Source organism: Protobothrops mucrosquamatus, unplaced genomic scaffold, assembly GCF_001527695.2.
Source record: "Protobothrops mucrosquamatus isolate PMUCROS unplaced genomic scaffold, P.Mucros_1.0 scaffold112, whole genome shotgun sequence".
In the NCBI taxonomy this organism is placed as follows: Eukaryota; Metazoa; Chordata; class Lepidosauria; order Squamata; family Viperidae; genus Protobothrops; species Protobothrops mucrosquamatus.
In genome coordinates, this window is record NW_015386484.1 from 214,202 (window position 1) to 223,966 (window position 9,765).

The following is a 9,765-nucleotide window of genomic DNA, read 5'->3' on the forward strand; positions in this document are numbered from 1 at the left end:
CAGACCATAGAGGTAGAGAGCTCTACCTTGTGCCTAGCACACAGCCAGACTCTATATCCTCCAAGGAGATTGTGGTTCAAGACCACACCAGGACTTGAAGTTTGCTGGATGACCTTCAGCCCATTATTTTCATGTCCAAACTTACCTTACATGAAGTAGGAGTAAAAAAATAATTAGATTGGAGGACAACATGAGCACAACTAGAATTCATAGGATCTAAATATAATAAATAAAGAGATCAACCCATACACTATGTCTAGTACTGCATATATACTTATTAGAGGGTTATTAGAGGTTGCACTCTCTCATCAAGAGAACCTAGATTCAGAAATATTGTTCTGCTCAGGGAGCATGAAAGCATTACAAAAATCAACTCTCATGCATGAGTGTTGATTAGGCATGTACGAAAATCCCAACATGGTAACTTGGCCAAGAGACCAAGGGGGAATTGCCAGCAAGTGCCCCATCTGGATGCATCATGGGGATCCAGAACTCTGCTCTGCTTGCAACTGGTTTATCAAAAAAGTTTGTCAAAGTTTTCTACTGGCATTCAGTTCCAGCGAAGTAGTTTTCCCAACTACATAAGTACTTGCTGTACCTTCCTCCCCCCTTTACCGCCCAAATCTTTATTACACTGGAATGTTGATGAGCTTTACACTTGCCATGCAGGAGGAATGAGGTAGATTGAGAACTTTCTCCCAAAGAGCTAAGAGGGGACTCAAGCAATTACTGAGAAAAAGCCCTGAGTGTAAATTAAGATTATTTATTTGGGAAGAGTTGTATGTAGTGTACCCAAGGGCAATGGTGTAGAGTCAATGACCCCTCATTCTTCCTCATCCCCTTGGAGGAGATCCAGGGAAAGCAAACAATACCCTTTTGAGGCAGTGGCAAGGAAGAACTCATAGAGGACAGAAATATCAACCACAGAATATGGGAAACAAAGGTTCCTATATCGTGTCAAAAATAATGGTAGGCATTAGGATGCCACTAGCATTGACAAGCTTCCTCTTTGGAAGGAATGGCCCCCATCTGTGCTCATGCCAGGTTTGGAATATTTAGAGCACTTTTTTCACATGGTCCTGGCACCATTCCTTCAGGGAGATTGCATCCCTGGATTCACATGCTTGCACCCAGAGCTCCTGGCTTGTAATCGGAGGGCTTGGAGTTTCACAGAGGCTGGGAAAAATCTCACCAATACCTGCTTTCCAGTTCTTTGGCTCTCTCCTTTAACGTAAACCCATGTTTCCCAATCTCAGCAACTTTAAGATGTATGGAATTCTGAGAGCTGATACCTACACATTAAGTTGCTGAGACTGAGAAACACTTTCAGGCCGTAGAAGGTAAGCTATGTTGTATTTTCCAAGGTCACTTTTTATCTTCCTTTTAGCTATATTTTGTCTTGACAGTTCTTTGCACCATAATGCTGTGATATGATTTTTTCCCCCTGCCATTTCACAGGATCTTAATGGTTTATTATTTCATTAATAATGCAAACATTTGTACTTTAAGATTTAATTGAATGTTTGGAATAGTTGTATTATATTTCTTAATTTAATTGGTTAAATGTTCCTAGCTCTTGAATCTTTTTATATTTAATTTGGCTTGGATTTTTAAATGACTGGTAATGATTTAATGATACAGTTAAATTGTTCATTGAGCCACTTAGGGCTTAGTTATTGGAAGGGAAAGTAAAGTATACATACAAGCATAAAAGGATATGAAAACATTGTTTATATAGTTTAATCTACTTTTCCAAGGAATCTATATTACCATTTAAATAATAGGCAAAGGTATTTAAAGTGATCTGCCAGTGAATTAAATTCTGTTCCCAAAGTCTCCTTCGAAGGCTGGATTTGGCCCAAAGGATCTGCAGCTGCTAACCCATATCAGAAAGGAGAGAAGAGGAAAATAAGGGATGAGGAAAGGGATACATATGTGCAGGAACAATGCCACATCTTTGGGGTTAGTTTCATTTTCATGGCAAAATTCAAGGGGTTGTACATTTTAAGGAAGAATTTAAAGGGGGAAATGTTAGCACTCACAAATCAGCTGAGAGAGTTCTAGGTGTACGGAGACGTGAACTTGGGTAATTCACAATGAGATCATGAAGTTGTGACTTGCATCAGTGGTAAGAAGCTAAGGAATTTCCTTCACCCAAGCAGGATGTTGCTTAGGCAGAATTTGGATATTACTAATTACTCTCTTCATTACTAATTACAGGTTTTATGCATACACCTCATCATCTCACAATATGAAATTTATGGAAATTCTAAAAAGGTTTCGCCTTGCAAATTTCTGATTATTAGGCTACATTGGTATATGACAGAAATTATTCGATCAAGCTATATATAGAAGAGACACGAAAAGAAGCCAGATGGAGACGTGAAATTGGGTAATTCAGAATGAGATCATGGATTGTGAGTTGCATCAGTGGTACGAAGCTAAGGAGTTTCCTTCACCCAAGCAGGATGTTGCTTAGGCAGAATTTGGACAAAGAAAAGACGCCAAATTTGTCCCTTGCACAAGGATGGGAAGGGAAGTATAGGAGACAGCTTGGACAAGAAGGCTGGCATATAGAAGGCTTGATATCAGTAGAGGAGTTTAAATATGGATTGAGTCCCTGAGGAGAGGTTCTGGATGCTGCCATCCAAAGTGAAGAGCTGTGGAAGAGGGAGGTACAATCATGTCTATGCTTGAGAGAGAAAACTGGGAAGGCCAACTTTGATGGTGTTGCTTCCTTTAGGCAAACAATAAAATAGTTCACAAGTCTGGTTTCTGGAATTAATCACTGTTCCTCTCCTGGTTTCATAAACTATTGACACTCATTGGGACTTGTAAAGTCCTATTTTTACGCCAAGGTCTCTTATTCTTTCTGTTGGCTTGGATGGAATTATGGTATAAAAGTTTAAGAAGAATCCTGGTAGAAGAGACCAAAGATCCATCAAATCTATCATCTGTGTTCCTATAGAAGTCATCCAGAGGCCTCTGGACCACTCACAAACAGGCCATGAAAATAATAGCTCTCTGCTTGTTTTTGCTTTCCTGTGTTTGATACTTTGCAGAAGACTGTCTCAGAGCATTAAATTTTCACTTCTAACTCATGCTAATGAGAACACTGCTGTCTAGGTCTACTTCAGACTAGGTCTACTTCACTCCAAAATGGTGGGATGGTTTACCACTCATTTTTGCCATAAAATGACAACAAAATTGCAGGGCTATGAGTTGCCCTGGGGATATAGATGGGATGCTTTTAGCAGAAAATGACATATGACATTGCGCCAGAGACATCCTGATCTGTAATGGAATATGTGGGTGACTTTCAGATCCTAGGAAACAATCAGACAAGCGAGGTAGGAGTCCCCAGTGGCTTAAGAGTCAAAGAAAGAAACTTAGGATGGACTCCCCCTAATTGATCAGATTAAAATGATCAGGTTAAAAATGGCAGCAGAAAGTTGTACTTCCAGACTTGCAAAATTCTGTGAATGTAGCTTTACAATAAAGTAGAATTAGCTCATCTGCCTGGTTTACCCAGGAGGGTTGTTAAGGTCTGCCCTTCATCTTCCTCCTACAAAAACAGGGAGGAGATGAAGATGAGATGAAAGTGAGGATAGATTTATATCCCACTTCTCTGGAAGCTCAAAGCAGCTCCCCCACTTCCCATTTTTGAAGGAGAGATCCTCTAAGCTTATACAGAGTGCCTTTCCCTGGATAACTCTCACAGTCAGCCTGGACCTTCCTGCTCTAGAACAGTTTCAGATATTGGCACCAATTCATACACTACCATTCCACAAATGACATTTTTTAAGAGATGCCATTTCTGAAAAAAAAAGGCCAAGCCACCCTGATTTACCCTGACAGTCTTCCTTTCCCCTCTCCCCTGCCCTCTCCCCTGAAACCCCTCTTGGGAGAATGTCTGTAGACTTTGGATGAAGCTGCTGGGGGGGGAGAGGCGGGGCCAAGTGGGGTGGAACAGCATCATACCTTCCATGTTACTTCATTCATTCCTGCCTCCATTTAGAACTGTGTTTATTTTATTTCTCTGGAAGATTTTGGCCCTGGCACCAGTTGCTTTTGCACAGCAAGTGCTCCAGCAGCCAAGCAGCGGGGAGCTGCCTCCACCCACAGGAATGCAACTCCATGGACAAGGTCTGGCCACCAGAGACAAGCCGTGGTGCACCTGCCAGCAACAGGCCCTTTTGCCTCGGCTAGGAAAACGTCTGTGCAAGTGGAAAGGAGAGTCAAGGCCACGAGAGTGCCAGGTCAAAGGTGTCCAAAAACATGGGGATGGAGCATTTGCTTCACAGAACAACAAACCCTGTCTTGTGTCTTACTGAGAGCCGTGCTGTGTGCAGAGTGAATTGCATCAAGGTGCAAGGAACATGGTGAAGCGGCCAGGCCCAGGATCTCTGAGTTTATTAATAATGTTTTCCTAAACTCTGATCATCAAGAACATGTTCTTTGTGAATTAAAATTAGAAACTCTTTGTCCGTTTCCGATTTGGAACGAGTTTCAGTCTCCTGTTAAAATTCCACAGACAGCCTCCTATAAAGGCAAGCTGTTCTATTCTGTAATTGTGTTGGGTGTGGTAATTCATTGCACACGCTGCAGCCATTCGCACCCCAGCAGCAGAAACAGAATTATCCATCTTCAGATGAAGTTCCCTGTTAGGTTTCTGTATGATTTTCAGTTCTGGCCTTGATTTTTTTTTATTTTTTTTTTTTGTGGTCAGCTTTTGCTGGAGGGGGTTATGCTGCCTTATCTCTATACTGGATGTGGATTAATTTGGAGATCCTGCAGAATTACCTGTCCCAGAGAGGCTGATTGGAAAAAAGCCAAGGCAAGCTTTTTAGCCTCATGCATAGGTTGAATCGGCAGGGTTATTTTAGATTCAGTGGAAACTTTATCCAAGCCCACGATAGTCAACCCTCTTTGACAGAGGGACACAGTCACAAACTTAACGTGTAGAGTTATTTCTAACAGTTGCATAAATCATGGATTGAGAAGAGGCTTCAGTGGTGGTCATCAGGCTGTCTTCTAGTTCTGCATTATTGCATCTAGGGTGAAAGAAGCAGACTCTCAGGTTTAAAACCCCCAGCTCAGCATTCTAAGCACTAAATGTACATGCCAGCAACAACTGGGTTCCTGCAGAAAGTCAGCCCTTGGCTCAGCTTGCATAGAAAGCAGGTGGGAATCTGGAGGACAAGCCCCTCCCCTGACTGCAGTGAGCCATGATCCAACTGGACTTGTCAACCAGGAGCTGGCTGGGTCTTCTTTGCTTTGACTCAGTCCCGTATTTTGTCTGCCTGGTTCCAGCCTTTCTGGTTTCAATTAACATCCATCTATGCATACCAGTCCTTTGGTGAGGGCTGGGTTGTAAAATTGATAACACAGCGTCCCCACATTGTTCCATTTTTTAAGTGGACTCTTGAGAGTTAGGGAAGTTGTTTTCTGTTGTGCCTTCCATCCTTTGGTGAGTTGTCCTGCACGCTCAACTAATATCAGCTAGAGATACAGTCCCTGGGAGGGGTGAGACAAAACAAAATGGCATATTTAGAAACCCCAATATACTGAAAAAGTTCTGGCAGGCAAACTTGGATAGGAAGCATCCCACCCTGTCTTCATTAGGACTGCTGCTTTCATCCAACCAGGCCTCTAATCCACTAAATCGTCCTTAGTTATAACACATGTCCTTCCAACATGTTTCATTTCTTTGCTGCATTCATAATCCTTGTGAGTGCTACCCTGTTAAGCTGGCCATGACCACTGGAAACACCTAATTGTACTGAATGCAATTGGAAGTAACAGAGGATTGCCCTCCCAAACGTGCTGCTCCTGCTACTTCTTATCTTCCTCTAAAGGAGAATATTTGTAGCTCAGGGTTGAAATGAGGGGTCCTTGGAGCTCTCTGAGCTTGGTTGTTTTCTTAGCAATGTGGTAACATCAGCAGCACTGCTAGCACTGATGATATTAGCTAGTTTGGGTAATGAAATGTCTGCAAGAAAACAATCAAGCTCAGAGAGCACCAAGGACCCCTCTCCTCTTCATCTTCTATTTCTTCCTCACTGAAGTACTCAAGTTTGATGTGGCCGAAAAGGGCTTCTCTTTTTTTATTTCCAGTTAGTTGCGGCCGAATTGTGTCTGCTCAATGATGAAGGCTCTGCTGATCTTGCTGGTCTTCAATCTTGTTATTATTTCATATACGTCACGCCTGAAAAATAAAATTTAGGCCCAAGCCTTTGCTGAAAGGATGTCTGGATCAATTGTGAAATATGAATACACTGAATAAAAAGATATTCTGCACATGCTCAAAAGATATTTTATTTTATTGCTAAGAAAGAAGCATACATTTTACGACGTGGTCAGAAAATACACAGAAGATTCACAAAAGTCATATTCCATGACTTTCAACTTATGTCTGGCTTGAGTAAAAAAAGCTGGTAGTCAACTGGCTTATAAAATTAGGTCTCTGCAATACACATCTATTTAAAATACATTCTTTGGATGTGGGGGTCCCTTCAAGTTAGGCTTCACAAATCCATGTATTGTCTTGGAAATCTTTTCAAATGTGGTTTGCCCTTCTTCCCAGAACTGATAGTTCCTGACCCAAAATCGACCAGTTGGTTTCCATGCCTAATGAAGGACTCGGGCTTCCCTACTCCTAACTCGCTGCCTTTACCATTACACTACATTGGCTTTCAATGTATATTCTACTTCCTATAGTGTCCCGATTCCCTGAATTCCCAGCCATCGGTGGAAACCTCCGAAAGCTCTTTGAGAGAGCATTGATAGCATAATCTGACACTTGACTGTTGAATGTTCCTGGATCATCATGGTTGCAATGAGCTAATGAGCCACTTGGAAATATCAGCAAGGAAAGGAAAAGCCCACAGCTTTTGGATTATAGAAGCCTGAGATGAAGAAGCAGACCCCAACCTGCCTCACTTGGGCAAACCAGGGAGCAATTCTTCCTGGCCCACTTCATGTTGCAACTAGCCCTTAGCATCTGAGTTCAGCTCTGGATTTGGGCACAGTTGCCAATTGCCACAGCCTGGACCTGATGACATCCTTTGGAGACAGTATTTCCACAGGCCTGGAAGAAAGGCTCGAAGAGGGACATTTCAACAACCATTTTCACGGTCTATTTCAAAAGTTGCCAAAGGTCACCAGATCATTAATCCCAGCCCAGAGCCTTAATTGTCAGATCCTCATGGGAGTCAATACTAACAAAGACTATTCAGTATCACTTCTCTCTAGCAGGCCAAGTGGTCTGTGTATCAATTTCATGCCAGCTCAGCCTCTTCCCAGGCCTGTGCTTCAGGCCTTCAGCTTTTTCTTTTGAATTAATTCAAGCTGGCAGTCACCTGGGCTCAGCTCCAAGTCTCTAAGATCAGCTTTGGACCGAGTGTGGGACTGGATGAATTCTATCAGTGAGCCCCCAGCTCTTCAGTTCTTTAATGAGTGCTGCCAAGCCTCAAGTCTGCTTAGCAGTTACACATTTGAAATCCCAAATCTCAGATGCAGGGGCAAGTATTTAATGCAGTTTTCCTTGCTTTGGGTTATTCTTTGGATGAGATGTTGCTAGTAAAAAGTTCCCTGCTCTCTGACCAAAGGAGTGCAGCAGCATTATTTGCTGCCTTCTTGGGCCAGGAGCAGTGCTTTTTTTGTAAAAAAAAAAAAAAAAAAAAAAAGGTGCTGGAATTCACACATGTCATACAACCCGCCTTGCCTACCCTACAAGGTTCCATCCAAAAAAGGTGCCAGAACTCTGTTCTGGGCATTCTATGACAAAAAAAGCCCTGGCCAGGAGTATAATGTCCAGTGCCCCCGACCCTTTGTCAATCTCCTGGTACACGTGATGCAACATTACTTATTCTGATAGAAAGCAACTCTCCAAGATACCTGATGTGATCCTTTCAAATAGAGATGCCAGGTACCAATGTTTGAGCAAATTTATAAGCAAAGCAGATATTCTTCTAAGGTATTGTCCTATGATAAATCCAATTATTAAACTATTTGCCGCAACATTGATTCTCAAGACCCTTTAACTTGGGATGCCCAAAACAGAATAACAGATAACAAAGTTGGAAGGGACCTTGGAGGTTTTCTAGTCCAACCCTCTGCTCAAGTAGGAGACCCTATACCATTTCAGACAAATGGCTGTCCAGTCTCTTTTCAGAAGCCTCCAGTGATGGAGCATCCACAACTTCTGAAGGCAAGCCGTTCCACTGGTTTATTGTTCTCACTGTCAGGAAATTTTTCCTTAGTTCTAGGTTGATTTTCTAGCTGATTAGTTTCCAGCTTCTTGTCTTGCCTTCAGGTGTTTTGGAAAATAAGTTGACTCCCTCTTCTTTGTGGCAGCCCCTCACATATTGGAATACTGTTATCATGTCACCCCTAGTCCTTCTTTTCTGTAGACTAGCCATACCCAATTCCTGCAACTGTTCTTCATGTGTTTTAGCCTCCAGCTCCCTAATTATCTTTGTTGCTCTTCTCTGCACTCTTTCCAGGATCTCAACAACTTTTTTATATTGTGGTGACCAAACTGGATGCAGTATTCCAAGTGTGGTCTTACCAAGGCCTTATAAAGCTGTACTAGTACTTCATGTACTCTTGATTCTATCTCTCTGATAATGCAGTTTAGGACTGTGTTGGTTTTTTTGGCAGCTGCAGCACACTGCTGGCTCATATTTAACTGATTGCCCAGTAAGACTCCAAGATCCCTCTCGCAGTTACTGCCATTGAGCCATGTTTCATCTAATCTGTACCTGTACATTTTAGTTTTTCTCGCCTAAGCGAAAACCTTATGTAAACCTTACTTGCTTACTTAAGTGTAAAGGACTTGTTTTTTGTTTCTGTTTTTTTGCAGGATCTGCTCCTTTTGAATTGGGGCTGCTGAATTACATTATTGCTGATATAAGTATAGTGCAGTTTCCTTTCATTTTAAGGAAGAAAACACCAAGAAACTCTAAAATAGGCTTAACTCTGTCTTTTAAAAACAGCCTTCCTTTAAAAAATGAAACCTCTTGAATATCCCATTCTTTTTATGTCATCAACACTTCCCAACCCCAGCCAATGAAAGCTTGCCCAGTTGACCATAGACATTGGCATTCTACATGCAATGCCAATTATTTTGAGAAGACAAAAGAAATGATCAGGGAAAAGGTCCTGCTAAGTTTTATTATAAGGTAATTTTTTGCAGCTAGTTAAAACATCAACAATGTGTGAAGGAGAACACTTCATGGCAATTAGACAAATTGGAACACATGTTTTAAAACAATTCAGAATATGGCATAAACTGGGGCTCATTAATCTTTTCAAGCAGATGGTGTGATTTTGGATGAAATTGCATGCCCTGTCTTTTTTCATTTAAAAAATAGAAAATAGGATTTTATTAACAAAGCTGATTGATATCGCATGCATTCTTATGGAACAACAAAGAGAACTTATGGAATTTGGTCAGACTTCAGCCATTTTTACTTTTATTTCCAAATTAGGGGAGGGAAGTGGGTGCCATCTACTGGTATTGTGGATGCCAGAGATTATTATGCCTTCAAACACCAGCATGTGATGGAGGAGAGGATCAGTATATGTTACTCATGGCAAATATACAGTATAATACTTTCAAAATAAAAGGTAGTGTGCTTTCATGACTTCTCTGAGACTATTGTAAAAACAAAAGACTGGACGAGACAGTCCTTTGATTTGATCCAGCAGGACACTCCTTACATTCTTTTGAAAGAACAGGAGAAAATTCATAGAGGTTTT